At 37.9% G+C, this 23,358-nt stretch overlaps 1 protein-coding gene across 2 annotated transcripts in view; it reads left to right on the top strand.

Moving 5' to 3' along the window:
• Nucleotides 1-23,358, top strand: part of ATP6V1A (ATPase H+ transporting V1 subunit A) — a 61,494-nt gene that overhangs the window by 2,114 nt on the left and 36,022 nt on the right. The gene's annotated exons all lie outside the window — the stretch shown is intronic.

Here is a 23,358-nt window from a genome sequence, read left to right as displayed (position 1 = left end):
GAGAGAGGGAAAAAAGGGAGTGTTACTTCATTGACCAGGTGACATTGCACCACAAAGGAATTCCTTAAGTGCCCTGGAAGTCCTAACTAGTCCTGTCTGGCTGATACCAAAATGGGAAAGAGAAAACCAGTCAGAAGCATTGACTACTAGAGGGGAAAATATCAATATGAAAGTGGTTGAATGAGTCTGCAGTTTTACTTCACAATTCCCCCAATTTTAGGGAACTTATGAAAGCCATAACTTAGACCACTGATGAAATGTAGATTAGTAGCGGGAATTGGTGGCTACATTGCTGTTAAGGTTAAATGTGAAAAAAAAGCTTTAACATTATGCATAGATCACACACGTGCACTCACACACACACACAGACACATGATTGGAAGCCTGGAAAATATCTCTGAGACTAGCCTTAATCAGTTTATGAGTGTTACATGTAGAAATCTTAACATTTATTAGGGAATTGTGCTGTAAGTCCACTGTTAACTAAAGCATAAGGATTTTGTTTTGTTTTAGGGCCCTTGGCACCTCTGGTTTTCTTACCCTGAGGTTTTTCTTGTTTTCAGTGCCTTTACAGATTTTTGCCACCACTAAGAATGCTTTTTTTCTCCCATGGGCAGAGGTGGCCACTCATGATGATGATGATAGACTTCTAATCATAATCGTTATCATCATCATCTTTTCTATTCTTCAACTTGCACTTCTAGCACTGTATTTAATTGCTGTTTCCTGGGCTGTTCCTCAGCAAATCATAAAGCTTCCAGGACTGTGAACTATAATACTATTTTGTCTTCAGCACCAGAATACTGAAGTTCCTGATAGGTACTCAATAAATTGTTTATTGAATGAATGTTGGACAATTAGACAAGGAAATTAAACCACTTTAATTTTTGCAGATCATAGATCTTCCTAAAATTGTGCACTAAATGTTAAATTTAAAATATAAACTAGTAATAACCTTAAAAATTCATGGAAATACGTCGATAAAAACCTCAGGCCAGGCACGGTGGCTCGCGCCTATAATCCCAGCACTTTAGGAGGCTGAAGCCGGCGGATCACAAGGTCAGGAGCTTGAGACCAACCTGGCCAATATGGTAAAACCGTCTGTACTAAAAATATAAAAAAATTAGCTGGATGTGGTGGCTCATGCCTGTTAATCCCAGCTACTCGGGAGGCTAAGGCAGGAGAATTGCTTGAACCTGGGAGGCAGAGGTTGCAGTGAGCCAAGATCGGGCCGCTGCACTCCAGCCTGGGCAACAGAGCAAGACTCTTGTCTCGGGGGAAAAAAAATCAAAAACCTTAGATAGATTTTATTAATGCTGAGACCAACTTATTTTCACAGCATGTTTATTTACTAGTAAGTATTTTTATCATCAAAATGTGGGAGAGAAGGGAAGAGGAATGAATTGTTCTAAATGAAAAAGTAGCTCCGCATGATCTATAAGTGAACTGGCACTAGACTAAAAGTCAGAGGATCTTCATTCAGCTCTGCCCCTTTAGTTATATGTCCTTTTAAAGTAATATCGGGGATAAGTTCAGGTTTGATGCTTAGGAACCTTACTATGACAAAAACCCTAGGTAATTTATGTGAAAATATTTTAAAAACTAAGTGGTGTCTGTAATCCCAGCACTTTGGGAGGCGGAGGCGCGCTGGTCATGGATCAGGAGACCGAGACTATCCTAACACGATGAAATCCCATTTCCACTAAAAAAAAAAAATATATATATATATATATATATATGTACACACACAAAAAAATTAGCTGGGTGTGGTGGCATGCGCCTGGAGTCCCAGCTACTCGAGAGGAGAATCAGTTTCTTTGATTTTATATACTGAATTTATAAAAAAGACTTAAAACATGCCACAGAATTGACTGATGTCCCTGTGAGCAGCAGGTTTGGGGGATGAGGAAAGGAATGGAATTTGAAAAGAAGCTATTACCCAAGAACTGGGGGAACAAGAAAAATGTACTTGTAGCAAAAATTCTAAAACAGATTTATTAATTGTATCTGAAAAATATCAAGATAAAGTCCCTTATTTTGGCAACTACAGTGTCTTAATATTTTCTGCATAAAGATTTCCCAAAGCTCGTGAACATTAATATGTGGAATCAATTTAAGGAGTCATTTCTTCCATTTTGAATTTTTTATTTCTGCAATGGATTATAGAAGTATGTTAAAATTGTACAGAATTGTAGAGTAGGGACTTTTGAGTCAATGCTTATAAGTTTAAAAATTTTGTCTTTTTTTAAAAAAAAATTTTTGTCTTTTTAAAAAATTTAAGTGTTTTAATATATTTTTTGTCTATGTGAAATAGACAAAGAAATGTAGAGAACATAATGAAGACATAAACTAGAGTAAAATATTTTCCTTCCTAAATTGATGATTCACAAGGATTAGTCGTTTTGCAATGGAAAATATCAGTAAGTTAAACAGTAATTTAAGTATAGCTATCATGAGTTTATGAATCACTTTAATCCTGAAAAAAAATTACCCATTTGTCTTAAGGAAAGATTTTATTAAAACTTTATTGACTTTTCTTTAGTGTTATTATAATAAACAGATTTATTGATTTATGAATGAACTTATTCTTTATACTAAATAAGTTTATTGTAAATAAGTAAACCGTGAGCAATGAGAATGTTTTCCATATAATTTCTGAAGATAATTTTAAAGTTTTGCTATTCTTTTTTTCCCTATGGTGAAATGAAAGAGACTTTGGTTTATGTAAGTGTATTCTTTTTATATGTAGTATATACATATTATGCATATAGTTATACATAGTAAATATTTGTATATAAAATACATAATATGTGTATGTATAAAGACAACTGAAGTGGATGTGTATCATTGTGGTAACATTTATTTTACCCGAAACTATTGAAGTGTTCTTTAGAATTATCCAGTTGTTTATGTTTGAAACTCCTCTTTCTGTATATTTCTTTGTAGTTAGCTCTAGTTAATAATTTTACAACTATGATTAACTGTTTTGAAAAATTGATGGCATATCATAAGTATTTTCAGATTTAAATGTTGGAAGGAAACACTTTATCCTAAGGTTTTAAAAAACCACTATTATTTTTGGTATTGTTATATAACTTACAATAAAAATTTCATTTTGGGATCTTAATGCTATCTGTCGAAACTGTTCTCTTGGTGATAAAACTTAAAAAAAAAATTTTATCTGCAACATGCCGCATGTTGTTTCTTTTCTGAAAAATAATTAAGCTTATTTCACTGAAAATAAAATGGGTGGTGTATGATATGATACAGAAGTTCCAGATGTGCTTGAGCAATGAAAAGCAACTAGACTTTATAAGTTTTTAATTCTTAGTTTAATTTTTTAAATGTTTATTTAAAGGTAAAATAGAGAAGACTAATTAAATTGGAAAATACCTATAAAATTGAAAAAAGGGAATGTGTATAGTAGTGACAGTATATACATATGGAACAAGTTGTAAGGAAATGCAACAAAATAAGTAATTAGATTGATGCAATAAAGAAAATATTGAGGGCCAAGCGTAGTAGCTCACACCTGTAATCCCAGTGCTTTGGGAGGCCAAGGTGGGTGGATCACTTGAGGTCAGGAGTTCGAGACCAGCCTAACCAACATGGTGAAACCCTGTCTCTACTAAAAATACAGAAATTAGCCAGGCGTGGTGGCTCAAACTTTTAATCGCAGCTACTCAGGAGTCTGAGGCAGGAGAATTGCTTGAGCCTGGGAAGCGGAGGTTGCAATGAGCTGAGATCATGCTACTACACTCCAGACTAGGTAACAGAGCAAGACTCCGTCTCAAAAAAAAAAAAAAAAAAAAAAAAGAAAGAAAAAAAATTTTGAGGAAAAAGGCGTATGTATAGTAGTGATAGTATACACATATGGAAAAAGTTGTACTGCTCTCCAGTCTGGGTGACAGAGCGAGACTCCGTCTCAAAAAAAAAAAAAAAAAAATTGAAAAAAGGGCATATGCATAGTAGTGATAGTATATACATATGGAAAAAGTCATAAGGAAATACATCAAAATAAGTAATTTATTACCATAACTTCTGTATATTTGAATTCGTATTATCAATAGGCATTGAAAAATATTTCTTAATTTGATATGGAAAATTAAGGCACCTAAATAATTCTTTCATCTTAACTACTTGGATACCTTAAGTGAAATGTTTTGAAATGTTTTGTCTTATCCATATAGCTGAGTAAGTTATTTAAATTTTGTAGATGTGTAGATATATTTTTAATCTTAAGTACATAAGTGCAGTAGAATTTTAAAAAGCAGAGTAAATCTCAGTATATAAGATAATTTACCACATTTCAAAGGGATAATTCAATACAATGGAGGAAAAAGGCACATATATATCATAAATGTAACTGATACAACTTGCTCATCTAGAAGAAAATAAAATTGAACCCCTACTTTGCAACATATGCAAAAACTGATTTCAGATGGATTAGAGGCTTAAATGTAAACAATAAAATTTTTAAGTTACTAATCTCCTAAATTTTCTTTATACATACAATCTAGATGTAGTTTTTTTAAACCAATATGGGAAGCCTAAATGTTATAAAAGTTCAGATAGACACATGAGACTACATAGAAATGAAGGATTCTTTTTTTTTTTTGAGATGGAGTTTCGCTCTTGTGGCTCAGGCTGGAGTGCAATGGCACAATCTCGGCTCACTGCAACCTCTGCCTCTCGGGTTCAAGCGATTCTCTTGCTTCAGCCTCCCAAGTAGCTAGGATTACAAGCATGCACCACCACACCTGGCTAATTTTGTCTTTTCAGTAGAGACAGGGTTTCTCCATGTTGGTCAGGCTGGTCTTGAACTCCCAAACTCAGATGATCTGCCCGCCTCAGCCTCCTAAAGTGCTAGGATTACAGGCGTGAGCCACTGTGCCCAGCCAGAAATAAAGGATTCTTCAGTGGCAAAAATAAAGACAAAATCAGGTGAAAAAAGGCTTGAAATATATATAACAGATGAGTTAACCGTTGTAAGAACTCTTACCAATTCAGAAAAAGTTCACCCAGTAAACATAGATAAAACAAGTGACCAGAAGTTTACAGAAGAGAAATTCAAACATTCAACAAACCTAAAAGGATATGTAACCTTACTGGTAATCAATATACTAACAAGAAAATATTGCTTCTCTGATAAGCAAAAATTAAGTGGTAAACCTACTGCTAGCAGGGATATGTGGAGAAGGAGTATCTCATAAAATGCTATTGGAGATGTGAAGTGTTAAGAGTTTTTTTTCTAGTAAACAATCAGGCAACATCCGTTAATATTGAGAATACATATATTTTCCACCCATCAGCCTAACTCCATGTAATCTTTTCCTTAGAAATAAAAGCACCAGTATAAGAGTTTACCTGAGTGTTAGTTGCAACAGTGTTTCAATGTCAGTAGTGGCAACAAGGTCGGAACAAAGGAATACCTGTTAATAGAGGTATTGTTACATAAGTTATGGCCTAGGCATTTTATTGAATGTTGTGAAGCAATTAAATGGTAGGAGTTAAATCTACTTGTGATTGGAAAGGATTTCCAAGTACATTCTGAAAGGATTTCTATCATGTATCTTTTTTTTTTTTTTTTTTTTTTTTTCCTGAGACAAGATCTTGCTCTGTCACCCAGACTGGAGTACACTGGTGCCATCTCGGCTCACTGCAACTTCCTCCTCCCAGGCTTAAGTGATCCTCCTGCCTCAGCCTCCAGAGTAGCTGGGGCTACAGGTGTGTACCACCACACCTGGCTAATTTTTTGTATTTTTCATAGAGATAGGGTTTCACCTTATTGCCCAGGCTGTCTATCATGTATCTTAAGAAAAAAAAGTACAGAGAAACATTTATAATGATATCTCATTTTTAGAAAACCAGTTGAAAACACCATGAGTTTTGTATATTTTTACCTGGTTGTCACCATTGGAAAGAGGAAATAAGCAGAAAGGAAAGAGACGGAGTATCTCTGGTAACATATTTATATAAAACTACGTTTGTGTATAAGATGCATTATAAGAAACAGTGGGCATTTAGGTGATTTACTTTCTTCCTTACATTTTTCTGCCTTATATGTTTTTTGTTTTTGTTTCTTGAGATGGAGTCTTGCTTTGTTACTAGGCTGGAGTGCAGTGGTGCGATCTCAGCTCACTGCAACCTCTGCTCCTGGGTTCGAGCGATTCTCCTCCCTCAGCCTCCCAAGTAGCTGGGACTACAGGTGCAAGCCACGACACCCAGCTAATTTTTGTCTTTTTAGTAGAGATGGGGTTTCAGCATGTTGGCCAGGATGATCTCCATCTCCTGACCTTGTGATCCATCCGCCTCAGCCTCCCTAAGTGCTGGGATTACAGGCCTGAGCCACTGTGCCAGCCACATTATATGTTTTTATTTTTACAGTGGACATGAAGTGTTCCTGTAATTAGGAAAAACAGGCTGGGCACGGTGGCTCATGCCTGTAATCCCAGCACTTTGGGAGGCTGAGGTGGGCAGATCACTTGATCCTGGGAGTTTGAGACCATCCGGGGCAACATGGCAAGACCCCCTCTCTACCAGTAAATTAAAAAAAAAAAAAGTTGGGCATAGTAGTCCCAGCTACTCAAGAAACTGCAGTGGGAGGATCACTTGAGCCTGGGAGTTTGAGGTTGCAGTGAACTGTGAATGTTCCACTGTACTGCAGCCTGGGCATGAGAGCAACGCCGTGTCTCACAAGTTAAAAAAAGAAAAATGTACCAGAAAATGATAGGCATTACTAGATAGGATTGCAAGTTGGCATGTTATTTTTTTGTATGGGTAGTCAGTGCTCTAGACACGCTTTCTACCTTAGAGATAGAGAGCATATTGTACAAGTATGGGATCTGTCACCTGACTTAATCATATGACAGAATCATGAGAAAAGTTCATATCTGGGTTTGGCACATAAACTAGATTATAAAATTAACTTGCCTTAAGCAAACTTTAAACAAGAATTTCTTTAAAGAAGCAAAATTATTTAAATTATTTAAAATTATTTAATACTTGATTTCTATCCTTTTTAAAGTATGTCAAAAGAATACATCATTCAAAGCCAGGGTAGAAAATGGCAGATGCTTTAGATTTGTTGCATATTTAAAGTAGCTGTATTTTTTTCTCAGATTGGTATTTCTTTCCCTTTTCATTACCAGTTTATTAATTGCATATGTGTGCTTTAATGTAAGCTGTCCAAAGTCTTTTTTACAAGAGTTGGGGTGTATATAAATAAAAATAATTTTAAAGTATTAACATAGCAAGGAGATGAAGGACACCAGACTGTGTGAGTCAAATCCTGGCTCTACTTCCTAGTGGCGTGACTTTGGAGGAGTTACTTGTATCTTTTTGTATTGCATTTTTCTCAGCTTTAATTTAGTAAGAATATTTAGCTTCATTGGATGTTGTGAATAGTATAAGAGAAGTGATTGGAATAATAACTGGCACATAAGAACCATATATATATTTGCCAGCTGGGTGCAGCGACTCACACCTATAATCCCAGCACTTTGGGAGACCGATGCAGGCAGATTGCTTGAGCCCAGGAATTGAAGAGCAGCCTGGGTAACATGGCGAAACCATGTCTATACCAAAAAAAAAAAACAACAAAAATTAGCCAGGCATGATGACACACACTTGTAGCCCCAGGTACTCGGTAGACTGAGGTGGGAGGATCATGGGTGGCAGAGGTTGCAGTGAGCTGAGATCGTGCCACTGCAGACTCTGGGTGACAGAGCCAGACCCTGTCTCAGAAAAAAAAATATATATATAATAATAAATATGTGCTATTATTTGCTCAATTAGGTACCTTATATAATAGTTTTACTTGGCTCAATTGTTTTAACATTCATTGAATCATCCAATATTTTTAATTCAGTTTAATGGGTAATACATATACAAATATGGTAAAATCTATATATAAGTGTATTTTCTCTCTCTCTTCTTATTGTTTTTTCCCCCATATATTTATCCACAAATGGCAGCACCTCTTCATATTATTCTGGACCTTACATTTTTTACTTAAGAGTATTATCTTGGAGATCTTTTCAAATTGATACAGTTAAAGCTGCCTCATTCAGCCAGGCAAGGTGGCTCATGCCTGTAATCCCAGCACTTTGAGGGGCTGAGGCTGATGGATCACGAGGTCAGGAGTTCAAGACCAGCCTGGCCAGCATGGTGAAACCCCCTCTCTACCAAATATAGAAAAAGTTAGCTGGGTGTGTTAGGGCGCGCCTGTAATCTCAGCTACTTGGGAGGCAGCAGGAGAATCACTTGAACCCTGGATTGCAATGCGCTGAGATTGTGCAATTGCACTCTAGCCTGGGCAACGGGGTGAGAGTCCATGGGTTGGTGGGGGAAAGCTGCCTCATTCTTTTTAATGATAGTTTAGTATTCAATTGTATTAATATACCCTTATCATCATATGTAACATTTATTGAGAGCTTACTCCTGATCCAGATGCTTCCTTAATACTTTAGTTATATTAACTCTTGGAAGCCTCATAGCAACCTATGAGATAGGCACGTTTTCCCATATTTAACAAATGAGGAAAATTAGGCACAGGGTGATTAAATGTCCAACAATCACACAACTCATAAGCCCCTACGGCTTAAGATTTGAAGCCAGGGAGTCACTTTCCAGAGATTGCTGTCATAATACCACTAAACATGTAGCCTGTCATAGTATTACAAGGTATTTAGCCTCCATATTAATGGACATTCCAGTCTTTTGCTGAAGACACGGTGGTATAGTTAATATTTTGTTAATAAAACATTTTATACACATACAGTAAATTCCTAGAAATGGACTAGCCATGTCAAAGGTAAGTACATTTTGAATTTTGGCAGGCACTGCTAAATTGCTCTCCAATTTAGGGAGGTGCAGAAGTTTACCTTTGTCCTTAGTAATTTGTCAAAATCTGCCATTTAGCTTGGGTCTTTGGAAGGTGTGCTTTGAACATTTCTAGCATCCCTGAATTGTGTGTGATCTACCGTCATGTAATAGCATAAGTTACTGTGATATGGAATTAATGTAACAATGTCAGTATGAGAAAAAGGTGTGACCTTTGGACTTTTTACTTACAAATAATGGTAAATATTTCAGATATAACTTGAAATCCTCCTTAATGTGATTTATATGTTGAAATTCTATCAAAGTTTGAATATATATTGTTGAAAGAATAAAATGCTATAATTGTTAATAATTGTTAAAGTTGCTGATTTTATGTACTAAAGCAATTATGTAAGAGTGTTCAAGTAGTTATTAATTTGAACAGTAAGAGTGTGGTAACTAGCTAAATATGGGAATAACTGTGTCCTTTCTTGTGAAAAGTGAGTTTTCAATAATCCGTGAGTCCTAGTCTTAGGTAATGAAAAATTAGGCAGTGAGGGGCTTTATTTAGATGAGTTATAAAATCCACAAGTTATTTTGAGTATAACACACTTGGATTCACTGCCCAATATTTCACTTGTTCAAGAAAGGAAAAAATATCTAATTGTGAAGCTAAGAAGCAGGTTGACTGACACCAAACTCTTTAATGTGATCCAAAATAGATGCTTAAAATACGGAATCTTCTCAGGTTCCAACCTAGAATACCTGCAGTGCCTGAATGTGGACCTGTAGTACCTGCTTGTTTTACAGTGGGGTGTGTGTGTGTGTGTGCACGTGCATGCGCCTTTTAAATATGACCTCATTCTCCCTAAGAAACTCTACTGGGGTTAGGGACAGCTTGGGAAGTTGCTATAAATAGAGACAAACAGGCTGTCTAAAACAGTTCTTTAAAGTGAACTAATTCTACCTCAAATTACAGTAGTATAAAGTAACAGAAAATAACTTTCCCTATACCCCCACCCTCCAAATGAGCCATTGAGCTATATCAACTTTGATGTCCGAATTATTAGAACTTAATCTGAGTCTTGGACCACAAACTCTTCCATGCCTCATAGCACGGAAGTGTATTCAAGATGGAGTTAATATTTTCCTAAATTCTCATTCAAGCTATTATAAGTCAATATGCCATTAGCCCTGTTCTGAAAATATAGATGAATAAAGTACTTAAGAGGCATATCTGACTTCTACACTTCTGAGCTATTAAGTGACTGTGGAAATTCCCAGAATTAGCTAAACTTGGCAGGACCAGAGGGTGCCCACACAGCCTTATCCAGAGCCACATTATTCATTCTAAATATACAAACAAAAAATTGGTTTGGTTAAGTCTTCATCTGTTCCCCCAATGCTATTTCTAGGGTTAAAATTCTCAAGTTTGCATAAGCCAAATAATTCGTTAGAAATACTCTATTAGTCAACAAATAAAAACCAAAGTGAGTATGTATTCTGTGGAAGCATGCCTTTATAGGAGTCTTGCTGGCAATAACTCGTGCTTTTCAAAAAATAATTTTATTGAGATATAATTGGCATGGCTGCACATAAAGTATACAATTGGATAAGTTTTAATATATATATACACACATGAAGCCAGCACTGTAATCAATATAGTGAACATATCCATCACACCCAAAAGAAGTTTCCTTGTGCCTCTTTTTAATGCTGTCCTTCCATACCTCCCCACCTCCCATCCTTAACCATCACTGATCTATTTTCTATCATTATAGGTTAGTTTACATTACATTTATCAATTATTCATATTTTTCTTGCTAAGTATTCCATTTTGTGGATATACCATAGTTTTTTTTTTTTTTTTTTTTTTTTTTTGAGACGGAGTTTCACTCATGCTACCCAGGCTGGAGTGCAATGGCACGATCTTGGCTCACCGCAATCTCCGCCTCCTGGGTTCAGGCAATTCTTCTGCCTCAGCCTCCTGAGTAGCTGGGATTACAGGCACGCGCCACCATGCCCAGCTAATGTTTTGTATTTTTAGTAGAGACGGGGTTTCACCATGTTGACCAGGATGGTCTTGATCTCTTGACCTTGTGATCCACCCGCCTCGGCCTCCCAAAGTGCTGGGATTACAGGCTTGAGCCACCGCGCCCAGCCTACCATAGTTTGTTTATCCATTCACCCGTTGATGAATATTTGTGTTGTGTTTCCACTTTTTGGCCATTATGAATAAAGCTTCTATGAACATTCATGTAAGTCTTTGGACATAAACTTTCTCATGGGTAAGTAACAAAGAGTAGAATGGCTATATCATATGGTAGGTATAAGTCTAACTTTTTAAGAAACTGCCGAACTGTTTTCCAAAGTGGTTGTACCATGTTACAGTTCTACTAGCAATATGTGAGAGTGTTAGTTGTTCTACATCCTTACCAGCACTTCCTTTGGTCAGTCTTTTAAAGTTTTAGCTATTTTGATTGCTGTGGAATGGCATTTCTTTGTGGTTTTAACTTGCATTTTCCTAGTGACTAATGAACTTGAACTTAAGCGTCTTTTCATGTACTTTGCTATCTATCTTCTTTGGTGAAGTGTATGTTCAAATCTTTTGCTTAATTGAGTTTTCCTAGTATTGAGTTTTGATCTTTGTATATTCTGGGTATCAGTTCTTTATCAGGTTTATGTCTGTAAATATTTTCTCCCAGTCTTTACTTTGTCTTTTTGTTCTAACAATGTTTTTGATGAACAGAGGCTTTAAATTTTCATGAAGTCCAGTTTACCATTTTATTCTTTTATGGATTGTGCTTTTAGTGTTATGTCTAATCCAAGATCATAAAAGAAGTTTAATAGTTTTAGGTTTTACATTTAGGCCTACCATTTCATTTTTAGATTTTTTTAATATAGTTAAGGGTTTTTTTTTGTTGTTTTTTGTTTTTTGTTTTTTTTTTTGCATTTACATATACATTGGTTCTACCACCACTTGTTGAGAACACAATATACTTTCACCACTGAATTACCTTTATACTTTTGTCAAAAGCCAGTTGCTCATGTTTGTGTTGGAGTGGAGCCTTTTTGAGCTGATAAATTTTGTAAAATTTTAAATGATAATACTAGGCAGATTAATAGAGATTAAATTTTATCTATTCATTATACAATTATATGTGTTCTACTGTTCATAAGATTGAACAAATGACCACTAAAATTATTAATAAAATTATAACAAAGTTAATAAATTGAATCAAATTTAATATTTTCTTAATATTTAAGAATATTTAATAATAATCTTTGATCTTAGAAGATCATTCTGTGATGGTAATATTTGGATTCAGCTTTGGCCTCAGGTGAGTATTTTTAAAATCTTGGCCATCAAGCATTAGGCCAGAATGTGTATTCAGTGTACTTTGAAGGTGCTTTTATTAGTTTTCACTCAATGATGAGAGTTGGTTTTTTCTTTTTTTTTTTTTTTTTTTTTTTTGAGACAAAGTCTCACTCTGTTGCCCAGGCTGGAGTGCAATGGCACAATCAGCTCATTGCAAACTCTGCCTCCCAGGTTCAAGCGATTCTCCTGCCTCAGCCTCCCAAGTAGCTGGAACTACAGGTACCCGCCACCATACCCGGCTAATTTTTGTATTTTCAGTAGAGACGGGTTTCACTGTTGTGGCCAGGATGGTCTCAATCTCTTGACCTCAGGTGATCTGCCTGCCTCATCCTCTGAAAGTGCTGGAATTACAGGCATGAGCCACCGTGCCCAGTCACGATGACAGTTTCTATTCTCCCCACACCCTTGCCAGCACCATCACTGAGCAGTATTTAGTAATTGCCTACTATGTGCCAAGGCACTTTACTGGATAATTGGGGTGCTCAATAAACAAAGCAGAGGTGGTTTATCAGCATTTACAGTCTGGCAGTGAAAATAGACATTGAACAGCTTTTTAATCACAAAAGTAGTAAATGCTGCAAAGGAACAATATTAAAGACCTTGAGCACATACCAGGGGAGCAGGCAGTTAATTTCTTAGCAAACCACAGTATTTAAAACCTCACCTCTCCCCACAACTAATTTAGTTAAATAAACCCTGGTTGTTAATCATAGTATACTAGGAAAACTGTTAGAAACACAGATTTCTTGCCCTCTGAATTGAAAATGTCTGGACTTTTGACCATAGTCATTATTGAAATCCAGATTGTAAGATGTTTTTTCACCTATCTTAGGCAGCATTCTTTTCCTCTTTTGTCTTTAACTTTATGCTTTAGGATATATTTTTATTGCATAGATTTTATGAATTCCTGAGTTAGGTGTGAACCTATTTATGTGACACTCTCTTCTAAACATTGGGTTAATATATGAGAGCACAGTTTATGAACCTTTATCCTCTTCTATTCCATCCATTAAATAAATGACAGGATGGATTCATTTAAATGTAGACATCATATTTTCTTTTCTTTCTCTCTCTCTCTTTTTTTTTTTCTTTTGAGATGGGGTCTCACTATGTTGCCCAAGCTGGTCTTGAACTCCTAGGCTCATGCGCAATCCTGCTGCCTCAGCCTCCCAAGTAGCTGAGAATACAGGCATGAGCCACTGTACGTGAACAGCATGATTTAATAGAATAAGTGTACTAGCACTTTTACTACAACACTGTCGATGCTGTCTCTTTTTTGTTTCTTGTATGTACATCAATCTCAAATGCTTACATTGCTTATGTTTGGCTAGTTTAGCTGCTCTTTTTTTTTTTTTTTTTTGGCACAATGATCAAAATTTGCTCACTAACATTTAAAAGAGTAATGTGGTAATTGTAAAGTTTTTTTTTTTTTTTTGAGACGGAGTTTCACTCTTGTTACCCAGGCTGGAGTGCAATGGCGCGATCTCAGCTCACCGCAACCTCCGCCTCCTGGGTTCAGGCAATTCTCCTGCCTCAACCTCCTGAGTAGCTGGGATTACAGGCATGTGCCACCATGCCCAGCTAATGTTTTGTATTTTTAGTAGAGACGGGGTTTCACCATGTTGACCAGGATGGTCTCGATCTCTTGACCTCGTGATCCACCCGCCTCGGCCTCCCAAAGTGCTGGGATTACAGGCTTGAGCCACCTTGCCCGGCCAATCGTAAAGTTTTAAAAATAAGTTTCTGGCTATGTGCTGTGGCTCATGCCTATAATCCCAGCACTTTGGGAGGCCGAGGTGGGTGGATCGCATGAGGTCAGGAGTTCAAGGCCAGCTTGACCAACATGGTTAAACCCATCTCTACTAAAAATACAAAATTAGCTGGGTGTGGTGGCGCATGCCTGTAATCCTAGCTACTTAGCAGACTAAGCCAGGAGAATTGCTTGAACCTAGGAGGCAGAGGTATGATGAGCTGAGATTGAGCCATTGCACTCCAGCCTGGGCAACAACAGTGAAACTCCATCTCCAAAAAAAAAAAAAAAGTTTCTAAGTATTTTAAGCAATTGCCTTTTTAAAGTAGTTGTACAGTTTCTAGTTTGACTCTTTTGAAGGTGATAATTTTCCTGCATGATTGCCTGCAATTTTTTTTTTTTTTTTTTTGAGATGGAGTCTCGCTCTCTCGCCAGGCTGGAGTGCAGTGGTATGATCTCACCTCACTGCAACTTCCCCTTCCTAGGTTCAAGCGATTCTCCTGCCTCAGCCTTCTGAGTAGCTGGGACTACAGGCATGCACCACCACACCCAGCTAATTTTTGTATTTTTAGTAGAGATGGGATTTCGCCATGTTGGCCAGGCTGGTTTCAAACTCCTGACCTCAAGTGATGCACCCACTTTGGCCTCTGAAAGTGCTGGGATTATAGGCATGAGCCACTGCGCCCAGCTGCTTGTATCTTTTAAAAGAGCAAAGAAGTTATTCCCAGAAGATCCCCAACAGATTTTGCCTTATTTCTTATTGGTTAGATCATCATTTATTATATGCTTATTTCCAAAGCAGTCAAGGGAATTGGAATTACAGTAACAGGCTTGCCAAATTTTCAACAAAGTTGGCTTTTGGTTGGCAAGGAAAAATCGGGAAACTAAATATACGTAGTGAAATAAATCTGCCACGTAAGTCATTCTAATAGGGTTGCTAGGTAGGTGGATTGAAGGAGATGAATAGAAAGAGCGTCACAAAATGACTAGTACTATACTCTAAAAATATGATAGGGTATTTAGCTGGTATTCCACTATAATTTCCAGAGATAGTCTTTAATCAATTAGATAGAATGTATTTTTTCAAGTGTTAACATTAAAATAATGCTTCCTTATCAATGAAGTGCCCCACGATTTTGTATGTGAATAAACATTACCTTGGAAGGTTAGTGTTTAACTTATATATTACCTCATCTTTGCCCACAGCAGCCATATCAGCCAAGACTCTGGTTACTAAAATAATTATTTCTGAAATAATGAAATTATCAAGTGCATTAACCAGCAGCAGTTTGGAGTGGATATTATAGGCAAAAAATTTTTTCCTCTGGTGTTATTTTCCATGACAGTGTTCTGCAGTGCCTGTTGGGGAGAGAATGATGACTCATTAGCTCAGATGATTGCCTCTGCTGCCTTGCTGAATTTTTCCCCTTCTACCACAGGGTCTTTATTTTTGTTTAAATCTTTCACAAATGGGGTGGGGAGAGGAACCCCCATAACTTGTAACCAAAGAATCTTAGTTGTAAGTTGTATTTACTTTTTATCCTTAACCAAGGTTGAAGTCAAAACAGCTAAAGGCGACGTGTTTATATAATCATTGATTTGATTTTTCTGTGAATGCATCTGTATATACCACACTGCTTTCAGGGAAGTATGTAATAAGTATTCCTGCTTTTATTTATTTGTTTATTTTTGAGGCATTCTCTCGTCCTTTACCCAGGCTGGAGTCTAGCGGCACAATCTCAGCTCACTGCAACCTCCACCTCCCGGGTTCAAGCAGTTCTCCCTCAGCCTCCCAAGTAGCTGGGACTACAGTTTTGCACCACCATGCTCAGCTAATTTTTGTATTTTTTGGTAGAGACAGGGTTTCACCATATTGGCCAGGCTGGTCTTGAACTCCTGACCTCAAGTAATCCACCTGCCTCAGCCTCCCAAAGTGCTGGGATTATAGGCATGAACTATCTCACCTGGCCTCATGCTTTTATTTTTTAAATGTTTTGGAACAACAATAGCTGTATAGGCCAGGCATAGTGGCTCATGCCTATAATCCCAGCACTTTGGGAGGCCGAGGCAGGCAGATCACCTACGGTTAGGAGTTCAAGACTAGCCTGGTCAACTTGGTGAAACCCTGTCTCTACTAAAAATGCAAAAAATTATCCAGGCATGGTGGCTCATGCCATAGTCCCAGCTACTTGGGAGGCTGAGACACAAGAATCACTTGAACCTGGGAAGTGGAGGTTGCACAGAGCCGACATCATACCACTGCACTCCAGCCTGGGTGACAGATTGAGACTCCATCTCAAAAATAAAAAAGAGAATCAATAGCTGTATATTGTCTTAAGAAGGAGTTATTACTTTGGGAGGCCGAGGCGGGTGGATCACGAGGTTAGGAGTTCAAGACCAGACTGGCCAACATGGTGAAATCCCATCTCTATTAAAAAATACAAAAATTAGCTGGGCATGGTGGTTCATGCCTGTAATCCCAGCTACTTGGGAGGCTGAGGTAGGAGAATTGCTTGAACCTGGACCTGGGAGGCAGAGGTTGCAGTGAGCCGAGATCATACCACTGCACTCCAGCCTGGGCTACAGAGTGACAGACTCCATCTCAAAAATAAATATATATATTTTTTAAAAAGGAGTTATTAAATAGCCTATGAAACTATTTTATGTAGCATTAAATCCTATTGTATTTTGGACCTTAGAGAGATTTGGGCTAAGATTAATTTTCAGGGCGGGCACGGTGGCTTACACCTTTAATCCCCAGCACTTTGGGAGGCTGCAGCGGGCTCAATCACAGGTCAGGAGTTTGACAGCAGCCTGGCCAATATGGTGAAACCCTCTCTCTACTAAAAACACAAAAAAATTAGCCAGGCATGGTAGCGTGTGCCTGCAATCCAAGATACCCGGGAGGCTGAGGCAGGAGAATTGCTTGAACCCTGGAGTCAGAGGTTGCAGTGAGCTGAGATCACGCCACTGCACTCCAGGCTGGGCAACAGAGTGAGACTCTGTCTACACCCACACACACACAAAACTAACTTTTAATATGATCTAATTTGCAGTATAATTTGCTTATTGAAAGTTGGTGTTCTAGGAGATTGTTTTAACATTTTTAAAAGCCTGTTCTTTTTCACTTAGAGCCATAAGCATTCAATGATGAAGCAGAAGATTTTAGTGGGGTATTTTTATTCACAGATAATAAGGAAGAGTTATAAACAAATAAGTATGTTGTATGACCATGCTTATCAAAATACTATGTGTTTAGCCCTATTCAGTCATCAGGTCACTATAGTATGTCTACCTGATGAGTAATTTTTATTTCACTGTGGGGAGGAAACACTTGGATATTTTTCTCTCTTTTTTTTTTCTTTAGTTTTTTCAGTTTCTTATTTTTATGGATACATAGGTGTATATACTTACAAGGTACATATTTTTCTTATAAAATTTATTGTATGAATGAAGTATAGTATAAAACTTTTTGGAATTCAGAGAATATACAAGAGCATACCAAGAATTTCCTTGCTTATAGTAGACTGCTGTAGCATCCTATTGTTCACATTCTGAGATGGGGTAGATAGAGGAGTAGTTACTCACTTTGATGTTTATTTGGATCAATACATTTGAAAGGAAGGGGATGGGAGCAGAGTTGGGCAGAGGAAGAAGTTGAAATGTAATGCAAGACCCACAGAGCCTCAGGCACCCAGTGGGAGAGATCTGGAGTGAGTGATGCTTGCCAGAGTATTCTGCATCAGGCTAAAATGGCTGGACCTTTGTACCTCCACTGTGTCCATTAAGCAAGGGCACACTGCCCTGCAAGTGGTGTGAATGCAGGCAAAGCAGCTCTCTGCGTCTGAGGCTGACCTTGAAGGGTTAACAGCAGTTAGTTTACTGACTATTTATTAAACACTATGGGAGTGCTTTTTGGACTGGGAATATTTGAGCAGACACATGAATGATATGAAGAAATGAGTCCTCGAAAAAAGAACATTCTAGGCAGTGACACAGGAAATTTATAAAAGATCCATATTGCTGTAGCAGATTAAAATGTAAATATTTTAAAATGTCAAAATGCTTTTTAAAAAATGCTTGGAATTTTGCACTTTAAAGCTCGTGTTTTCATAATTACTTTATTATGAAAGATGTGATAAGAGAGTATTCAGGATGTATTTGCAACCACTTCTCTGTATAAAAACAATGGAGTAGAGAAAATGAAAATACTCAGAATCATCATTACATTTTTCTCCACTTAATATTAGCTTTTAAAATTTTATTTTATTTTATTTTATTTTTGAGGCAGAGTCTTGCTCTGTTACCCAGGCTAGAGTGCCGGAGTGCAGTGGCGCGATCTTGGCTCATTACAACCTCTGCCTCCCAGATTCAAGTGATTCTCCTGCCTCAGCCTCCTGAGTAGTTGGGATTACAGGCGCTTGACACCACACCTGGCTAATTTTTTTGTATTTTTAGTAGAGTTGGGGTTTCACTATGTTGGTCAGGCTGGTCTCGAATTCCTGACCTCATGATCTACCCACCTTGGTCTCCCAAAGTGCTAGGATTACTACAGGCGTGAGCCACTCTCGCCCAGCCAATATTGGCTTTTTAGAAAGGACAATCATCTTGGCTTGCTAATACAAGAATATTTATGAAAGTAATATAAATTTATGGATCTGGTAACAGTCATCGTTCGGTAAATTTTGTAGAATTATCACTTAGGCTCCTGGTTCTCTTATTAGCATGATGTCACTTCCTAATGTCTGCTATCTTTGGTATAAGTTAAATAATATGTACCTAAAAAGAAGCTTAAAACTATAGAATCATTAAAATTCTTGTGTTGGCTAGGATTTTCCAGCTGACTGCTAACCCACAAGACAGCTGAATATGAACAAACCCATTTGGTTTCCGCTAATCATTGCTCATACATTTGGAGGCATGCATTGGTTAGTCTTAAAGGGAAAGCAAGTAAATTCCTGTTTTAAAAAATCAGAACGGACATCATTATTCCCTTATAAACTTTAGAGTACCTTTCTGAACCACAGGTTTCAACCATCTATAGGGAAGCTTTACTAGGTATGCTGATGCTTCTTTGTTCATCCCTCCAAGTCTCAGCTTAACCTCCTGTTAAGTCACTTTCATCCTGTCCAAGTCTAGGTTAGATGTCATTGCTTTATGCTCTTCTAAATCTCTAGCCTGTAGTACTCCTAAGAGAGCAGATATGTCACCTTATAAGAACTACCTGTTTGTCTTTTCATCCCACCATGCCAGAAGATCCTTGGGGGAAAGATTGTGTCTTACTCCATTATATTTTCTATCTATAATCCAGCAGCTGGCACATCATCAATACTTAAAAAAATCCAGTTGGTCTTCGAAAATAAAGTTATGATAAAATACACCTGATAACTAGGGGGAAAAAATAACTAAGTGACTAGATTTGGTTCAAATCACAAGGTAAGAATCACTGGATGCCTTAGAGAAAAGGCGATCTTAGTTTATATTGACAGAATAAAATTCTGTAAATAAAAAAATAAAAAAGTAGTCATTAGAATTACTTTACTGTTATGCATACTGTTAAATGCCTCACAAAAACCCCATTAGATTTTAAAGATGAAATTGAGGCTCAAAAGGATGAAAGAATTTGATTTGCCTAAGGACACAACTTATAAATTCAGTCTTAGGTGGGACGCAGTGGCTCACGCCTGTAATCCCAGCACTTTGGGAGGCTGAGGTGCGTGGATCATGAGGTCAAGAGATCGAGACCATTTGGCCAGCATAGTGAAACCCGGTCTCTACTAAAAATGCAAAAATTAGCTGGGCATGGTTGTGCGTGCCTGTAGTCCCAGCTACTCTGGAGGCTAAGGCAGGAGAATTGCGTGAACCAGGAAGTTGGAGGTTGCAGTGAGCTGAGATTGTGCCACTGCATTCCAGCCTGGCAACAGAACAAGATTCCGTCTCAAAAAACAAAAAAAAATCAGTCTTCAAACCATGCTATTTATCTCTCAATAAAAAGAAGCATTCAGGGCCAGGCGCAGTAGCTCACGCCTATAATCCCAGCACTTTGGGAGGCCAGGGTGGGCAGATCACTTGAGATCGTAAGTTCGAGACCAGCCTGGCCAACGTGGAGAAACCCCGTCTCTGCTAAAAATTCAAAAAGTTGTCTGGGCATAGTGGGACATAGTAGGTGGGGTGCACACTGTAGTCCCACCTACTCAGGAGGCTGAGGCACAAGAATTGCTTGAACCTAGGAGGCGAAGGTTGTAGTGAGCCAGTGTCATGCCACTGCACTCCAACCTGGGCGACAAAATGAGACTGTCTTAAAAAAAAAAAAAAAAAAAAAAAAAAAGCAGAATTCAGAACAGATGAAGCAGTACTCTTCAGTACTCACTCATACAGCATCTAGAATCTTGTTTTATCTATACCATTTAAAGAAAATAGCGACATCATGAAATACTTCTAGAAAAGGGTAGTCTCAGGAGTGGGGGATCTGAAATGAGTATGTTTGAGGGACAGTGGCAGGCACTAAAGAGAATTTGCTTGGAGGGGAAACATACTGTGTATGGCTATAGTAATTGGAAAAAATAGGGCTAGAGGATAGAAGTTAAGGGAAGTAGATTTAGGTTGGATAGGAGGGATAGCATTTCTAAAAACAGAATGGCTTTTTCCAAATTGAGGACTATATTCAAATAGTGTTACTGATGACATTTTTATAAGCATTTTACATTTCACAAGGAACTTTTTTTTTTTTGAAATGGAGTTTCCTTCTTGTCACCCAGGCTGGAATGCAGTGGTGTGATTTCGGCTCACTGCAACCTGCACCTCCTGGGTTCAAGCGATTCTCCTGCCTCAGCCTCCTGAGTAGCTGGACTTACAGGCGCCCACCACCATGCCTAGTTAATTTTTGTACTTTTAGTACAGATGAGGTTTCACCCTCTTGGTCAGGCTGGTCTCAAACTCCTGGTATCAGGTGATCCACCCACCTTGGCCTCCTAAAGTGCTGGGATTACTAGCATGAGCCACTGTGCTCAGCCACAGGAATCTTTAAACAAATTTGTAATGCAGTCACAAGTCTGGGGTAGGTGGTAGCATTATTATTGTTTTTCAAATGTAGATACTGGGAGATTTTGATCTGTCCCAGATGTTTTGCAGCATGTTATTGATAGGACCAGAATGTGACCCCAAGTCTGCTGACCCAAGATCTCATGCTGTTTCCACTTTAATGGGCAGATGACCATGTATCATGAATGTTATAGAGGAAATATCCATATCTGAGGAGGAACTTAAGACTGTTTATGATTGTCAGTTTCTTCTCTGACTGAAAATGTTTGATTTTTGGAAGATTGAAATTTCACTTCATTCGTTTGTTCACTACTTCTTTGAAGACTTTTCCCAACCTATTTTCCAATTAAAGATGTAACTCTTCTTTCTGTTCTCCCTGTATTCTCTTATAGTTTCTAGGAAGTCTCATTCTGTTTCTTTAGATTCCAATTTTTATAATTCTGTGTCTGTTCTTAATGACTTCTTCTACTGTATCTTCAGGAAGCCAGAAATCCTAATAAATTTCTGCAGGGCATGGTGGCTCATGTCTGTAATCCCAGCACTGGTACGCCGAGGAAAGCAGATTACTTGAGCCCAGGAGTTTGAGGCCAATCTGGGCAACGTGGTGAAACCCTGTCTTTACAATAAATGTAAAAATTAGCTGGGTGTGGCGGAGCACATTTGTCATGCCAGCTACTGAGTGGGGTGAGGAGGGGGCAGCTGAGGTGATCACTTGAGCCGAGGAGGTCGAGGCTGCAGTGAGCCGTGATCGCGCCACTGCGCTCCAGCCTGTGTGACAGCGAGAACTTGCTCAAAGAAACAAAAACAAAAACTTACTTTACAGCTAGTTGTTCACTATACTTCATCCATATCGGTCTATACTTCTTCCTGTTGGAATCAGTTTCTCCTCTGCTCCCAAGGTGGTATTTGTACCTCAGTTGTGCATTTAAGTCATGTTGCTTCACTGTACAGCTGTTTAAAGCTTCAAAAGCTCTGTAAACATGTGATAAATGGAATTCCATTGACATTCAAGCCTTACCTATTTCCAAAGCTTTTTCAACTTATCCTGCCTCTCCTACTTTAATTCTGTTAATGTAATTGAGTACCATTTTTCTCATAATAGTTCTTCCTCAATAGTTCTTTCCTTGTGTTTATCAGATAAAGGCCACTTGTTATCTTGGTAGTCAGCTCAAGACCTGCAAATTAGTCTTTACCCTTATATGCTTATATCTCACTGCTGCCCTAATATAAGTCTTTTATACCAGTTAGACTGGTCTGTTCACTATTCCTGAATGTTTTATTTCCATTCTTTTGTTATTGGCACCACACCCCCACAATGTCTTTGCTACCTTTCCTTTTCTGCTCTACCTGACCTTCAAGATGTCTTCTCTAAACATTCTAATATTTGAATTTTCAGTAAATAAGAATTTATTATTTGGTACTTTATCACTTATTGATCTATGACTCTTTCTTTGTGGTTATTTTGGGACATTATTTAGCTTTCCCTATGTACATATATTTCATCTCCCTCATTAAATTGGTAATAGTTATTAAGGTATACCAGCAGTCAAAAATAAACTTTCTCGGCCGGGCGCAGTGGCTCACGCCTGTAATCCTAGCACTTTGGGAGGCCGAGGTGGGTGGATCACCTGAGGTCAGGAGTTCAAGACCAGCCTGGCCATCATGGTAAAACCCCATCTTTAAAAAATAAATAAATAAATAAATAAAAATAAACTTTCTCCTTTGGAATCTGTTACCAGTATTTAACGTGAACTTGGATAGTTCATGTTTTTTAGATTGTATATCTATAAAGTAAGAGGTTGAAATGAATTTCTTAAACAATTTGGTGTGTTCCACTAAAAGAAAAAAGGAAAACCGTTCCTAGTTAAAATTTAAAGATAGGTAATAAATAAATACTTTTAAAATAAATAAAACATATCATTTGTTACATGTGAAAAGTGCTATGGTATAAAATAAAGTAGGGAAGGAGGGAGGATGTTGCAGTTTTAAGTAAATGGGCAGAGAAGCCTCATGGAGAATGTGACGTTTGAGTAAAGATCTGAAGGAGTGCTGAACATGGTGGCTCACACCTGTAATCCCAACACTTTTGGGAGGCCAAGGCCGGAGAATCACTTGAGCCCAGGTGTTCAAGACCAGCCTAGGCAACATAGTGAGATCCTTCACAGAAAATAAAATAAAATTAGCCAGATGTGGCAGCACACACCTGTGGTACCAGGTACTAGGGAGGATGAGGTGGGAGAATTTCTTGAGCCCAGGAAGTTGAGTCTGCAGTGAGCCATGATCATACCACTATACTCCCACCTGGTTAACAGAGCCAGACCCTGTGTTAAAAAAACAAAAAACAAAACAAACTCTGAAGGAGGTG

Source organism: Sapajus apella, unplaced genomic scaffold (genome assembly GCF_009761245.1).
Source record: "Sapajus apella isolate SASKATOON/1434 unplaced genomic scaffold, GSC_monkey_1.0 scaffold40, whole genome shotgun sequence".
In the NCBI taxonomy this organism is placed as follows: Eukaryota; Metazoa; Chordata; class Mammalia; order Primates; family Cebidae; genus Sapajus; species Sapajus apella.
Note: the sequence above shows the minus strand (reverse complement) of the source record. Positions and strands in the feature narration are given on the sequence as shown.